Below are 16,088 nucleotides of genomic sequence, written 5' to 3'. Positions count from 1 at the left end.
GGAGATGGATTGTGTTTGCTCAGCAGTCCCAGGGGAAGCTGTGTCCTGGGGAGTAGAGAGTGGGAGGCAAAGAGAAAAACAGAAAGCAATTTAAAGGAGTCCTTCATTCGCTGCCTGTGCTTGAGGTCAGCAAGGAGGCTGTTTGGGAGCTTATGGCACTGCTGCTGCATTGTGGCATTTGCTAACACAGCTTCTAAATCCAAGGAGGGGAGGAGAGAGAGAAAGAAAATTCAAAATAAACAGAAATTTTTGGTTTAATATAAAATAAAATCTGTTAGAGGCAAAAAATGGGAATAACTTCATCCCTGTCAAAATACTTTTTGATACAGTTTTGTGTGCAGACTGCCTAATTTTCATCTGTTTTGCAATAAAAAGCACCCGACTTCTCACCGGGGCTGGCTCTGGCAGTATCCCTCGGTGACGCATTTGCAGTTGGCAGGGGAAGGAGGGAGAGGTTCATGTGGGGTCAGACACATCCCAAACGGGTGTTCCTCCAAGCGGCAAGAGCTGCAGTGCAGAGATGCAGCTGCGGTGGCTCCTTGTCCTTGGAAAGGCCCTGCAGGGCTGGGGAGGGACAGTAGTGTTCCTGTGCCAGCTCCCACGTGTGTTCAGCAGAGCCCTTCGCTGGGTTTTGGTCCCACTGTGGGCTCCTTGTGGTTTGGGGAGGGGCTGTGATGAGCTGGGGCAAAGCTTTCTGCCAGGGCTGTTCTCTGTGGGCCTTGGGTGATGCTTGGGTAGAGTTGGCCCTGTGGTTACATGTCTCAACACCCAGCTCCTCAGTTCCTCCTGTAAGAGTGATACCTGCTCTTCCCTACAGCCTTTAGGGCAGCCTAGAAAGAGGCAGTGTCTGGGTGTCACAAGCAGTGCTGGCCAAAACCCAGTGTTTGTGTTCCCTTCCTGTGTCCTCAGGTGGATTATTTGTATGAGCCACACTGCTGCTGCCAGATAAGTGATGGTTCAATGTTTTTGACATTTAAAAAAAGTAGATCTTTTGTTTGAAATTATTTTCAAACAGGAACTAATTGTCTAGATGATTCCCCTTGTAGCAGAGAGTTCATCTTCCCATGTTCAGCACAGGGTCTAGTCCAGTAGCAAGGCTTTGGTTGCTCTGGCAAGCAGTGATGATCAGGAGGAAGAATGACAGTGATGTTGAAACAAAATACACTGAACTGGACTGGTTTTCTTTGCAGGCATTTTGTTTTCTGACAGCTGCAGGTCTCTTTGCCTGAGGATCCCATGCTGAGAAAAATACCCCGGGGAAAAGCAGTTCAAAGGCATTTTTGGGAGAAGAAACTTTCTTCCAGTCCAGCTTTGACAAAAGCACACACACAGACCAAAACCCCTCTGACCTCTCCCAGCAATGGGCTGGACTCCTCGGAAGCCACAAGCCCTCCTTTCTCTAATTCTTAACTAGAACCATCCCAGATACCAAGGGTTTGGCATGTGAATCATACAATTTGTCAGTGACCTGTGCTATTTGGAGACTTGGGAACGTGCCACCAGGATGCAGAGCAAGGCTCTGTTTACAAGTCACACTGCTGCTGTAACATATGTCCTCGAGGGCAGGTCTCAGGGACATCAGCTCTGAGGTGAAATGCTCCCCTGTTCCCCCTGGCAGGGAGGGATGCACAGCCCTTCCTGGACTGGTGCTGGCTGTGGTTTGGGACTGCAGTGGAGGCGTTTTCACGTGGAGCTGGGGACTCTGGGAGAGGAGGGCACCCAGCCTGGCTGTGCTCAGAGCTGGCGTTGGCCTGACCTGCTGGTAATGACCTGACCTCCTCTTAATTAAGGGAGTGAGCCCTGGTTGGGGTGATCATCATCACCACAGTGGCTCCTTGCTGGTGCTGAGCTGTGCAGGGTAGCGGTGTGGGGATGCAGACTGGGCAGCTTTCTGAGCAAGGGTATTTTAATAGGCATTGCCAGAGCCCACACAGACCTCTAGATGCAGCCTCTTCATCCCAAAAGGGCATTAAAAGCAGCCCTGGAAGGGAAAATGCCAGGACAGGGGGACTAGGAAGTCATGGGAAGGGAGGCAGAAAAGATGTTAACCGAGGGCCTAATTAGCACAAGTGAAAAAATGCTAATAGGGTGAAGAGAGGCTGAGAAGGAAGGGGAGAGCTGTGTGTATGTAGAGACCAGCTGGTGGAGAGAAACCAGATGAAAGGGAAGAAACCAGAAACAGGAGAGGAGCAGGGATAGGGAAACAGGAGGTGGGAGGTAGAGAAGGAAGGCAAGAGGATTAGTTATTTTGAGGGATTTTTTTCAGCAGAAGAAATTTAAGGTTAGGGGAAATGGCATCTGTGGAAAGTAGAGAGGTGAGCTGAACTGAGGGAGGAAAACCTGTTCTTTAATATTTCTCCTCTCCAGGAAGAGGAGAAAATGGTTTCAGGATAGCTGTGTGCTTGGTTACACTGAGAGGAAAACCTGGATAGTCAGAGCAAGAAAAAGACAAAAGAACAAAGGAATAGAAGGAAGCTGTTGAGTAGTTGGTTGCAAAGAGAATGCAATTGGATTTTCTCTTCCCTACTAAGCAGGGTAAAAGTGGGCTCAGCTCCCCTCTCTCTCAGTAACCCTGAGGTGGCTGTTTTGCTGTTTCTCTGTTGATTATGCTGCTGTTGGGTTACATCCATGCTGTGCACATGTGAGCAGAGCTTGTCCATGGAGCTGTTTCCCATTTCCAGGCCTCTCCTGGGGGTTTCTCCTGCAGGGCTGGCTATGGGCACTGGCTGTGCCTGGGTCTGCAGCCCCAACACAGGGCTCAGAAAGCCATGTTGTGATGGGATGCTTTGCCTTCACAGCTGTACCCCAAGGATGCTAAACCTTAGCTGCAGCCTCTCTTGCTCCATGTCCCATTTGTGTGCCAGGTGAGAACTCAGTTTTAATTACTGAGCAATAACCGTTTTCACTCTCCCTTTGGAGCCACTGCTGTTGAACTATGCTGGTGTGCATTGCTCAGGATGCTGAGCCCCTGTGTGCCTCTGCCATGACCAGACCACACAGCCAGGAAAGAAACACACACTTTGAAAAGCCCAGACTTTGGAGACATGGTTGTGGTGGGACCATCTCTGCTGCTGGGCACAGCTAAGACCAGGGAGCAGGCAGGTTTCTCTTGTTTGTTTCCTTCTTTCTGCAATATGGACCCTGTATAATTCCAGTAACATGGGTGTAATCATGTCTAGAGGGCTCAGCAGTTCTTCTTCCCCAGTTTGTACAGCAATACTATAGGCAGGGATACCTGGGTCTGATTCAAGAAACTGTCTTGGCAGGGCAGGCTCTGCTCATACCTGCTGGCTGGGCATATGCAGAACAGCACTTGTTGGCCTGGAAACTCCATTGTAGGAATTCTTTGGTGTGCGTGTGGCTTTTTTGCAACTTCGTGTTCTTGATGCGAATTTCTGACAGACTTGGTGTTTAACAGCTTGGTGTTTAAATGTTTAACAGCTTCCACACCACTCTGCCTTTCTTCCCCTTACTGTAATAGGGGCTTTGTAAAATACAATGAGAACCACCCTTGTGGTGTATCAGAGGTGCCAATGGGAAGGGTCCTTCTGTGAAGCAGAAATAGTTTTGCATTCTAATGCACTTCTGGACAGATTTTGGTTCTGTGTGAGGTTTGCATCCAGCAGAGAGGGGGGAAAATGTCTGTTAAGCAGAAATCTTTATCAAAATAATGACACCATAATACAGGCCCAAGTCCTGCTCCTTGTCACCACCCAGGTAATAATGTGGAACCAAATGCAAGTGCCACTCCTGTAGGAATCTCTGAACTGGCTGTGGTGGTGGTGTAAGTCAGGAGTGACCCCAGAAAGTCAAAGCATCACCTTTCTGCTTGTGTCCTGCATGGGGAAGGCACAGTAAGTGCTGTGAGGTCAGGGATGTGAGCATGGTGTGGTCCTGTGCATACCAACCCCAGGGCAGGACTCCACAGCCAAGGGGGAATCACTCCTGGCTGGAGTCATGTTCCCCCTGTTTGGGGGATCCCCCCACCTTTGCAGCAGTCCTACAGCACAGGGGGCTGGTTTGCTGCCCATGCTGCTTGCCCTTGCTGCAAAAGGAACCATTGTGCAAACAATGCCTTTGATGGGGGAAGGCAAAATTCAGGACTGGGCAAAACTGAAAGCAAAGTGATCCCAGGTGAGGGGAGTGAATCCTGTCTGAGGATGTAAGGGATGGCCATGGGTGTTATGAGAAAATCCTCCTTCAATGGGCATCTGTGCCGTAATGCAACTGCATTTCAGGCAAAAGGCACATGTGATTTGGCAACAGATAAAGGCTAAGTGAAACTCTTCTTGTTTATTTTTCTTAGCTTTACAGCTCATTACTGGAGTGGCTGGGTTTCCTCCACAAAAATTGCTAAATTTAATGACATTGAAACAGCTGAAAGGTAAAGCAAAGTAAAGCTGATCACTTCCTTGTTTTTCTAAAAATTTCAGACTTTCAGACTTCAAACTTTTCTTCTGTTTTTACTCAATCTTTATTAATTTTAATTAAAAACCTGAAAATCGTGGTTCAGTACCAAACCAAGCATTTCATTTCACATCAAACTGAAGTGCCAGTAGCAATAGTAATCATATAAACAGCCATTTTCTTAATACAAAGAAAGGGACATGCTGAGGCTGAATATCTTGTTTGGAGTGGGGGACTCAGAGGCTGCCCTGGTGACAGCAGCAAGAACACAAGTGCAGGCAGTGGTCTGTCCCCTTCATTGACAGAATAAGATCATACAGTAAAATTGTACAGTCACAAGCCTTACAGACAGAGAGGCCCTTCTGGGGTGGAATAAGGAAACTACAGCCCCTCCTTTTCAGCATTAACAGCAGTTCAAGGCCCTGGATCACACTTCTCTCCTTCCAGTTATAGAAGGCCAAAGTGGTTTTGCTTGATGAAAAGAAAAACATACCTAAAGCCTCAGAAGAAAATATCAAACTCCCTCCCCCTGCTGAATTAGGTATTTTTTATAGGATGACATTTTGAGGGAAGCAAACATCATGAGAGCCAGTGAGCGCTGAGAGATCTGTACGTGATACATGATAAACTGAAACCATAGCAGTTTGGGGTGGTTTAACTGTTTTAGCAGGCAGATGCTGGGGCTGGGAGGATGTGGGGATGTACTTAAAGTCCTGCTGCCCTTATGGACTGAGCAGAGTGGGAGCAGGACCTCCCCATGGAGTGAGCAGGGAGCAGGACCAGTGCTTGCCCTGCCCTGGGCTCTGCCCGTTGCCTTCACCCTGGATGGTTTTGTTTCCTGTGCTGTGGGGGACAGGTTCACAGGCAGCAGTTCCTATCAGGCATCAGTTGTGGACCACAAAGTGAGTCAGATCAATAGTCTCACTGCTGTGATGTCCTTTTGGTTAGCATGGTGTCCTGGTGGCCAGAATTAGGTGTCAAATCAGCTGCCCTTGGCTGGAGACTGAGCCTGGCTCAGCCCCTCTTGGTAGTGACAAGGTTTTCTACAGCATCCCATTATTGGTGACTTCTCCTTTGCATCAGACACAGACAATAGACTTGCTGGTTTTCCTCTGCCAGAGGGGAAGCAGCTAGAGATATCTCCCTGATGCAAATCTGCACAGCCAGGTGAAGAGCACAGCCACCCATGGATGTCAGGGCCCTCACAAGTCTCCAAAGATCCCTCCAGTATTCAGGTCATGAGTCCTTGTAATAAAACCACACTTGCTTCACTCTTCCTCTCCATCTTTAGAATGAAAATACTTGTGAAGGTAAAACCACACTATTTCCAAGTCCTCTTCTTGGTCCATTTTGGTGTCCATCTGTTTTATAACTAAAGGCTGAGGAATTATGTTCATCCTTTGGCTATCCAGTTCCTTTTCTTCTCTCCTTCAGACAGTGTCACTCCATGTGAAACTTCATGGAGGTGACTTGGACCAGTTCTGTTTTGTGGATTTTAGAGATGGTGCCTGGCAGCCTGCCTGCCTGCCTGATGGTCAGGCAGGAATTTGCTCAAGCACTGTATCAATAAAAATGGATATATAGACTGTTCCTGGCCTTATAAAGGAAAAAAAAATCACTGTACTGCTTAATTTTAATTTTTATTTTTATTGCTACCTTTGCAAGCACATGTGGCAGTTTGACAGGGAAGAGGCTGGGCCAGGAGATGCAGATGTTACACTGCTCAACACAGTGAATCTTGCACCATTTTGGTCGAAAGCATTCTTAAAAGTGAAGAAAACCTTAGCATTGGCTTGAAGCACAGAGCATTTACATTTCACTTTGCCCCTGAGGCCAGCTTAGATACCAGCTGCCCCCGCAGCAGAAATGTGCCTGGGCTGCCCATTTTTGGCATAGCTGAGACCCCTGGCAGGGCAGGTGTCAGAGACCACCAGCTCCACCCTTGCACTGCCCCTCTTGCTACCAGAGGGTGCTGGCACGTCCTGATAATCCATTATTGTTTGATGTAATTGAGGAAAAATGCTGTATTTATCTTCTGCTCAGCTAAGCTCAGTTTGAAGAAAAGTTGCTGCCCTCACAGCTTGAGGAGAATCTGTCCAGCGAGGTTAATGACAGAAGATGTTTATACAGGAATGGAGCTTCCCAAGGAGGGAGCTGGGTGGAGGAGAAGTCTCCTCTAGCTGTCACTTTCATTTCCTGTGTTTAAATGATCAGTCCCTACCTTTTAAGAAGGTGTGTTGGGTGAGAGCTTTGCCATTTGTGGTGGTGTGAAGAGAATAAACTGATGCCTCCAGCCCCACTCATGGAAGTCAGAAGCCCAACATCTGCCATGTGCTGGGGGGCCCTGTCTTTGTGAAACAGCCTCTGGCTGGAGGCCCCTTTAGTTTGACAAAGGGAGGGTGTACCAGAATGAGGGAGGTTTGTGCTACCTTCTGTGCTTCCCAGAGTGAGACGTGCCCTGGCAGAGCCACAGCACAGTGGTGTGGTTACCCCATGGGCTCTGAACCTTCTTCACTCACACCCACACAGAGGTTGCACCCAGCCCTGTAGCAGCACCCAAACCTCTTACGGGTCTCCAGCAGTGTCATGGCAACCTTCTAGCCAGGAACTTGGATGGAAAAAGATATGCTGGCAATCTTCTGGAGGCAGGGGCTGGAATGATGTTGTTTTACCTCCAGATGCCCAGCCAAATTTATGCATCAGCACAACTTCTTTCCCCATCCTGACAGCCTGAGAAAAATTGTTCCATTGCTCTTCTGCAGAAGTCATCTTGGAGGAGTGGGGACCTAAGGAGTTTTGGGGCACAATTACCTGTGTAAAGACACCAGCAACAGCTTGGAAGACAGATGTGAGCCAGTAGACTTGAGAGGTCATTCCTGCTTCCCATAGTACCGGACTGTGGTTGGAAGTATTGATGGACCGGGGTTATCTGTACCAGTGAAGATTGTATTATAAAAGCAGCAGCAGATGGATGCTTGACATAAAGGATTATCCAGTGCTTCTGACCTGCACCAGGGGCAGCCCTTCAGAGGGCTGGCATGGGGTGCCAGGCGCTCCCAAGCTGTCTAAAGTGAAGCCATTATTCTAGTTGGACTGTATTGTAAGATGCCAGGGTTTGCTATGTTAGTGGGAATGCGATCAGAAATGCCTATGTAGGAGACACAGCACACAAACAAAAGTAATTTTGAAGTTTTTCACAATTTGACTAATATTTCTGGGAAGATAAAAGGGCTCCTGATGGTGATGTTTATTAAACATTTCTTCTAGGTAGCTGCATCCTGTTGTGTCCTGCTCTGACCCTCCATGGGTTCCAGCTGTCACCAGCTGTCCCTTGCCCTTGCCTTGTGAGCTATGTGAAACAAAACAAGAGTAAGTGAGCATGAAGTGTGAATGGCCTGTGCTGCAGGCCACCCTCGGGCTCCCTTCTGCAAGAAGGTGTCAGCAGCTCTGGAGACCTCCAGGTGGGACAACCTGCTCCACACCCCTGCAAAAACCTTGTGTGGCTGGAGGCACCAGGCCCTGGTGCTCGCTAAAGCAGCCAGTGTGGAGGGGGGCAGAGGAAGGCCAATCCTCCAAGATCTCTTTGTGGTTTTCAAATGGATGGACTTGGACTTCAAGGCAAGCAGAGCCCACTGAGCATCTTGCTTTCCTCTTCCCAGGGGAGCATAGGAATGGGGATGATCTTCCTCAGCTTTCTCATGTGATGCCTCAGAAAGTCTGATGTTGCTGCTCAAAGTCTGGGTCTGGCTGACTGCAGCTGTTACCCAGCTTTTGTTCCCTTGGCTTTGGTTTCCTCTTTGTTCTCCCCTCTTATTTCTTTCTCCTACTGGGTAAAGTGAGCATTTGAATCTCCAGCAAATACAGACTTTAGGCAATTTAACATAACCACAGCTCCCCTGCAGTTGGAAGAGTCCAGCAGAAGGACTGTGCTGAGCTGCAGTGACTTGGTGGCCCTTTGCTGGTGTTCACCAACACTGGATCTGGCAGTGAGAGCATTTGCATGTCCTCTTGCCTGCTGCCACCAATTCATGCCTCCTGTGCTCGTGCTGCCTCCCTCTCTGGCAGAGACACAGGTCTCTGTATATGAAGATGTGTGTGTGTATATATATATAAATGTCAACATATATATATATATACTTATCATAATGTGTGACAGGAGCAAGATTAGGTTTACCTTTGGGTATATCTGTGGTTTTTCTGGCACTGTGATAATTTGACCTATCCCAGCTCTGCAAGGAGAGGAAGCTGACTGAACGTTTATTACATTTGTAGATTACATATGCCCATCTACAGCATATGTTTACAACAAATTTATAGACCCCTATAAAGGGGCTAACAGGCATTATATTTAATTAATGTGGCAGAAATTATATCATTGTAATAACTGCCTGGCCTTTAGAGGTAAAACTTAGTGCCAGGGATTCCCAGATGAATCATCTCTGATAAGAACCAGAAATGACATAGGCCATATATTGTATGGTGAATTTGTTTGGATTGGTACCTTTAGGGTATTCAGCCTTGCCAAGTCTCTGTGGTGCTGACACAGTTTATTACACATTTTCATTTATTAAGAGATTATTTGACTGCAGTTTGTTGTTTTATTGTACAGCAGGTGATAATTTTACACTAAATTAACTGTAACATCTCTGTTAGGAACAGGCCGAAGAGGCTTCTTGCTATGATGCTAAATACTAAGTAATGGCTTTTATTCATCAGGGGAGTAATTTACTGCCATGTGCAGGGCTTGAATAAGACTTTCCACTTACCTGTTACTAGTCTGTGCTTGTTCAGGTTAGGGTTAAGAGTCTTCTGCCAACACAGGCTCCCTCTTAAAAACAGATATCTGTGCTAAAATTTCAGAGTTTTCTACTTTCAGGCTAGACTAAAAAATTATTTGAGGCTACTAAATCTACACACAGGCAGAGAAATGGCCATGGAGGTCTGGAGATGGGTGATGCTTGTTATGTCAGTCTATGAGCTGGGATTTTAGCATCAGAAGAGGTTACAGATGGGCAGGCAAGGAGTGAAAGCTCCTTGCATGGTTTGACTCTTCAGTAAAATAAAAAGATGTTGTTTCCACCCCTGGCTTAAATATTTGTTATTTCAACCAAATAAATAATTCAACCAGAAAATAATTTTCAAACCCTTTATGAAAACAAAGAAAAAAATAAGCAACAATAGCCATGCCTCTTTCCCCCCACAGAAGTTAATAATTTTTGAAGGAAAAATATTTATTCAAAGCCCTTTTTTCCATTTAAAATAGATTACAGATGAAAATAATTTGCCTATCCCTTAATGAAATCCATTATACCAGACTAGTTTCATAGTCTGTCTCACACAGATACCATTGAGTTAAGCTTTGTGTTGGGAGATGGGAATTCCACACCAAATTGAATTGGAGACTGAAGCAGGAACAATTATGGCTGCAAATTATTAAAGCTTTGCTATATTGGAAATTCACAGCGTGCTTAGAGCAGTAACTTACTATTTAGAAGAACCACACTACAAAGCTAAAAAATAGAGGAAAAAATCAGAACCATATTGCTTTGATCACAAGTCCATGTTTAAAGAAACCAATCATTGGCAAAATAATCCCCTCCCCAACTGCGCCGTGGATTAGCTTTGGTTAATGCTAACACTGCCTTTATATGGAGCACATCAAGGGAAAAATTATCAAATAAAATCTGGGGCTGCCTAAGTAATTCACAGTAAATAATGTGCTGGAGGGAAGCCCCTGACACACACACACACTCACACACCTTCTTGCTCTCACTTAGGACTTTTCTGAGCCAGTTCTGCCTCTGAGTGCAGGGCGAGCTCTGAGTCACACACATCTGCTCTGACTGGACAAGCACATCGAGTGTTATATTTCCAGCTACTGAAAGGATGATCAGAGCTCCTAAATTAGCTGTCCAGTGTGAAGTTTTTTATGATTAGTTATTCCAAGTTGTCTTCTGGGGAATATTTTCCGGGCCTTCTTTTAAAATTTGCTGCTCAGATTGCTGTGCAGCAAGCTTGTTAGCTGGAGTGCTCATGGAAGGCTGCTCCCAGAGCAAAGCACATCCATATGCTGAGGATATGAAATAATATTCCTAACTCATTTTTTTGCAGTATTCCCCAGATCTACTGAATGGGTATGCCTCTTTTATTTATTTGGGGGTGTTATTGATTTTAGATGAGGGAATGTGAGGCTATAAAAATGAATGTTGTCTTGTTGCCTTTTGGGAATGACATCTGATTTTCATCGCCCTTCCCCAGTTTTTTTGGAGTCTCTGTTTTCTGCAAAGGGAATGTACAGAAAAATTCAAGCTCATCCTTAATGTGTTTTGTTTTTTGGTTTTTTTTTTTAAGAGCATGAGCAATACCAGCCTATGAAACAAAACTCTCCCAGGTCCCAGGCCTGGGAATTAAGTGTTGGTGAGTGGGAGGCTCTACCCGTGCATCCCAGCTTAGGTGTGAACATTTGAGGAAAAAACTTGCACGTTTGAGAGTGGAGGAGGTGCATGGCACTCCATGGACACCACAGGCTCAGCTGCATGCAAAGGACACTTGAGAATGAATCCTTTGCTGGACAGCTACAAAAGCTGCTGCTCCTAAAGCCTCCAATGAAAAAAAAAGATGAGCAAATCTGGGAGTAAACTGAGATCCAAACAAATCTTTTGTGTATATTCAACATATTTTTTGGGGCATGGTGAGGTTTTAAATGCATTCAATCCTTCAGAGGGAGTTTCAGTCACTATTTTTAGAGGGACGTGGTCTTGTGCCTGCCCTGCCTCAACACTAACCCAGTGCTGTCCATCCCTGTGGATTTTAGGCAGCATAAAAAGCACAAGGTGAGCTTGTAAAGCCCTGAGAGATCCCTGAGTGAGGGCTCTTCTGCAAGGACCCATGGAGATTACAAATCCTGTTGTGTTCAGGCAGGATTGCACACGCTGAGGTGAGCTGGCATGAGTGACATGAACATCAACTAGATCATGCCTGTTTTTAACATCCAGCAAAATTATTAGAACCAGTACTGTTATCATCTCTAGGGCTAAACCCCCCCTAAAAGGAGAGGGTACTGTGGGACACCCCATACAAAGTGATGCTTGGAGGTCACACCACAGTATATGATATTGCATTACATTTCAACCCATCTACCATCCCTGCAGCCTGTTCAAAGAACTGTAAGTAAAAGCTGAGCTGCTGATAACCACTTTACAAATGGAAACCTTGATTTTATTTGATGGTGTAAGATTTGTGAAGAAAATGAGGGAAGAACATAGAACAGAATGAATTTTATTAGTCGAGTAGATGTGGCAGAATAATTACAGTTTCTGGGAGAGTGTGGAGAACAGTGTAAGAAGGCTGGAAAAGAAATAGCAGCTTAAAATGTGATTGTCTGTTTGGGGTGATAGTAAAGTCAAAAGTGCCATTTCCAGTGTAAAATCCCTGTATCCAATACTAAAGAGCATTAGAGCCTAAATAAGGATTTGAATACAAATGTCTTCAACTCCAGCTCACCACAAAATTAAAGGATCTGTTCCAGGAAATACAGTGTCTGCATGAAGAGAGCCCCCTAGATCTCTGCCTTTGAAGCTTAAGTTTTAATTTGGGATTAAAAAAAAAAAAAAAAAAAAAAGTTGCACAGGTCCCTGCAGGAATCTGACACAGTATCCTGGAAGAGGTCCTGTGCTGCTGAGGGCTCGAGCAGAGCAGGATTGGGGGTCTTGCCACTTGCCTGCCTGGAGAAGGAACACTGCCCATGGTGATGCTGCTGATGCAAGAGTGATTCAGCTGTGAACATGGAAAGAAATGCTGAATATGAGAGAGAAGCAGGGAATCCAGGGCAGGCAGGATGGCACACAGGCTGGCTGAGTCCTGCTGATGCTGGTTTTAAAGCCAAACACACATGGTTTGAATTACGGCTGGCCTCCCTCTGTCCAAATGCATTGCAGATTATGGATGATGTGGGTTTTGCATGGGTAATTTCTTCTTTTTCATCTCAGTAGAAGGCAGCCCAGGAGATACCATCATGTATGATGTGAGCATTTTTCTTGTGCTCTGTGTTTGATTTAATCAAAAGAGCTTTCTTAGCAGCCTGGATACACTGGGTGACCACTTCTACTATTCTCAGCATTTTGCAACATGATTATTTTGCCAGTCCTCTTTTATGTGCAGGCTTGAGTGCACTCAGAAGCATCAGGCACAGCTCACTGATTTAGGGTCATCTGATCTGGGATGAAATAAGACAGTGGGCAGCTTTTACCATGGTGTCTTCACCTCCTGGTGTAGACAGGGCTGGAAGCAGGGTCTTCTTCAGCAGGAGCCCATGGGTGCTCCTGTCAAACAAGACCCCTCAGTGCTGCAGTGCTGTGTCCCAGCAGCTGTGGCAGAGTCCCTGGATGCAGGGCATTTCTTAGCTGGGAGCTGAGGCTGGCCCACGGCTCCAGTGGTGGCCTATGGCTCCAGTGGTGTCTCACTGTCATGGTTTGTGGCCTCTCTGGTGTTGTCCCCAGGCAGGTGTCACAGACCCAGCAGCACCAGAAGGCTCTGCCTCAGGGTGACAGTGGGCATTTGCTGCCCTGCCTCACTGTTGCTCTGCCAGCTGCCCAGTTGCTCTGCAAGCAATCCTGTGATTGGGGTTTGTTTTTATTTATTCCATTACATAAAATATTCAAATTTGAAAAAGCAAAAAAACCAACCCACACCACACCAACATCAGGAAAGCCCCCATTACCCAAAGGTGTTTCCAGAGAAGGATATTTCCTATTTGCTCCTGCTGGGCAGGGTTGCTGTCCCTTTGTCCTGTGGTGCAGTGCTTTCCATTTTGAGGTCTGATGTTCGTGGGTCAGACCTGGATGCAGGAGCCTGTCCAAATTAGGGTCCTGCTAAGCCTGGCTCATGGACCACTTGCAAGCTCCCTCCACAGTGAGCATATGCAAATTCACTGATTGTATTCCTTGTCTTTCTGGAGCTTGTTGTGCAACTCAGGATTGGTTTCTGAGTCATCCTGCTGTGAGCCCCAAGTCCTGCAGGGAGATGTGCCAGTATGAGCCACATTAGTGAAAAGAGCTGGTAAAGGGGTCGCTGACTTCATTTTAGCCAGTGGGAGATTTGTGCAATGCAGCTCAGCTTGGGCTCTGAGGGCAAGGAACCTTTGGTGAGGAGAAGCTGAGAGCAGACAAGGGTTAATTTTTTCACCTGAAAAGCTGCATTTTCCTGAGGAGGGAAGAGCCTCAGAATCTCTCCTGTGAGCTCTGGAAAACATTTTGAAATTTTTTTTCTTCTTCAAATAAAGAATTCATTAAGTTTTCTGTTCCTCTGAGTCCCTGTGCTTCCCATTCCCAGAGGCATAATATTGAGCCTAATCACCAACTAGAACAACTGAGGCCTTTCTTTTGGTGTAAAGCTGCATGAAAAAAGAAAGTCCCCTGTGTATGCAGCTGTAACACTTGCATAATTTCAAGAAATATGGAGAAACTCACGACTGATTTCCAAATCTGCGTCTTCCTTTTTCCTATAATGAGTGTGATGCATAATTTACACAGGCAAGAAAATGTAGGAAGCTGATTATTTTTTTCTTTGTGTTTATTTTCATTCAGTTACAGAAGGGCTGGAACTGCAGAGAGCTGAGATAAGAGCCCTACCCCTTCCTTGGTGCTGTGAGCACGATATGAAGGATGAAGAGGAACTCAAGGTACAACCACCAGGACTTAGTTGGGTCTTTCCAGCAGTTATCAAAAACAAACTATGTCTCATCTGTTTCCTGTCTCGAATAGGAGGAGCATGAGAGTCATGGAGTGAAATGCTCCGTGAATTTGGGGGCAATCACAGCCTCAGCCACTGAGATACCTGGCCACACCCACAGCTCTGGCAATAAACTGCTGACTACAAGGAATATTATAAAAATTCCTCCCTGGATGTCACAGACAAGTCGATGGTTTTGCATATGTTGAAAACTCCCTGGCTAATGACATATTTCCTCTTTGGGCTGACTCATGAGCTGCTTCTCCTTGTTGCTATGAAAGTTGGAAGCACTTCAACGCTGTGTGCTGCAAGTACATTTCATGAAAGGAGAGGAAAATCTCAGTATTATTTCTGCATTCACAGATTTGACCCTTTCACTTTTGCAGTCGGTGAGCTCTGCCACTTTGACATTTATTAAATAGCTTATTAGTGGCAGAAGGAATGGCAATAAAATTTGTGTGTATAATTTAAAGCAAACAATCTCCACTCTTAATCCGGCCTTCAAGGCCTGAAGTAAACAACCACATTTCAAGGGAACGTTACTGAGAAAAGGAAAGGTCTAGTGCGTGCTACTTGCTTTTAAGCATTGAGACAAAGTGTTTAACAGCCTAAAAGCTCTAAGCCCCTCTTGTTCTGGGGAGATAACAACTCCATTAATTAGATGATCAAATATTACTTTATTGGTAAAGTCTTGTATTGGCCTGGAATGGCTTGTGCTTGCTTCTGAGACATGTAACTCAATTCTTCTGAGCATTTATCACATTCTATAATATAATATAGATTATTTAATGTAATTGCCACAATTCTCTAATTTAAGTAATAATTGCATCAATGTTGTGTGTTGATTATGACCTTGTTCAGGGTATTTATCTGTGCTAATTTTCAGCAACTCTCAGGGAAAAGATAAAAAGGTCTTTTCATGATGTACAAGACTGACACAATGTCAAACCTTGTTTTCTGTCCTCACCGGGACAGGTGAGACTCGTGGGTCTGTGTACATGAGCTCAGTTTGAGTTAGCACCATGCCAGCACATGAGCAGAGGGAAATGTGAGAGAAAAGAGGCCGGATAAAGCCCTAAGGGCTGCTGACACAGAGAGCAGGAGCCGACCTGGCTCCACTGCATCTGACTCCAGAGCAGGGGCAGTTCATATGGAGATGGACAGCACCTTCCTCTGTGTCTGTTTGCCCTGGTGTACTGGTGGTTAAACCACCTATGAGCTGCTGGTGGCCAGAGGTTACAGCTCCGGGGCTTAAGGGAAGCTGAAATCACTGCTAATTCACCTTGAACAGTGGGCTGTAGGCAGAGTGCTCGGGGCTGCGACCAGAGCCAGACTGGGGAGCTGGGGGCACACACAGTGGCAGAGCTGTGCCAGCAGAAGTCACTTGGCCCTCGAGCCAGCACCAGGCTGTCTTGCAGGGACGTGGGCTGCACAGACTGGAATCGCTGGTGGATTTAAATCAGTCCTATCATTTCACAACCTCTCCCTGCAGCTCCCTATGCAGGGCCCCTATACATTTGTGTACCATATAGCTCCTTCACAGCCTGCAGTACTTTTAACACATCATATACACGTTTATCTCAAAGCAGGATAGACACCAATTAACACTGCTCGTTAATGAGGGCACAATCAACTTGCATAACCTTGAACCACTGAATGCACACAGTGATGTATGAATGAGAGGTTAACTGCAGATGACAGCTCATTTCTTTTTGCTCTTCTGCCCAGAACATCCTGCCAATACACACATTATAAATAACATGTTCTCGTGATGGTAATGGGGGGGCATCTCAGAAGCAAGCATTGCTTATTTTTTTAGGAGTGATTACATGACATTAGGGGGTTCAGCTTTAATACCATCTGTTACCTTGGCTGCTGGGATCAGCTGTTTCCGCTGCAGGATCTCCACTGCTGGTACCCTTGACCACAGCCCAGTTCTGCATTCTGAATTA

The 16,088-nt window shown here is 45.9% G+C and overlaps 1 long non-coding RNA gene across 1 annotated transcript in view; it reads left to right on the top strand.

Moving 5' to 3' along the window:
• The window catches only part of LOC135302615 (uncharacterized), a 30,578-nt gene that overhangs the window by 7,773 nt on the left and 6,717 nt on the right, over positions 1-16,088 (top strand). Inside the window, exons 6-7 of the long non-coding RNA XR_010364205.1 lie at positions 7,675-7,776; positions 13,992-14,086. This is a non-coding gene — a long non-coding RNA (uncharacterized LOC135302615). The remainder of the gene's footprint in view (positions 1-7,674; positions 7,777-13,991; positions 14,087-16,088) is intronic.

The sequence above is a fragment of the Passer domesticus genome, chromosome 6 (assembly GCF_036417665.1).
Source record: "Passer domesticus isolate bPasDom1 chromosome 6, bPasDom1.hap1, whole genome shotgun sequence".
Classification (NCBI taxonomy): domain Eukaryota; kingdom Metazoa; phylum Chordata; class Aves; order Passeriformes; family Passeridae; genus Passer; species Passer domesticus.
This window is presented reverse-complemented; position numbering and strand designations above follow the sequence as displayed.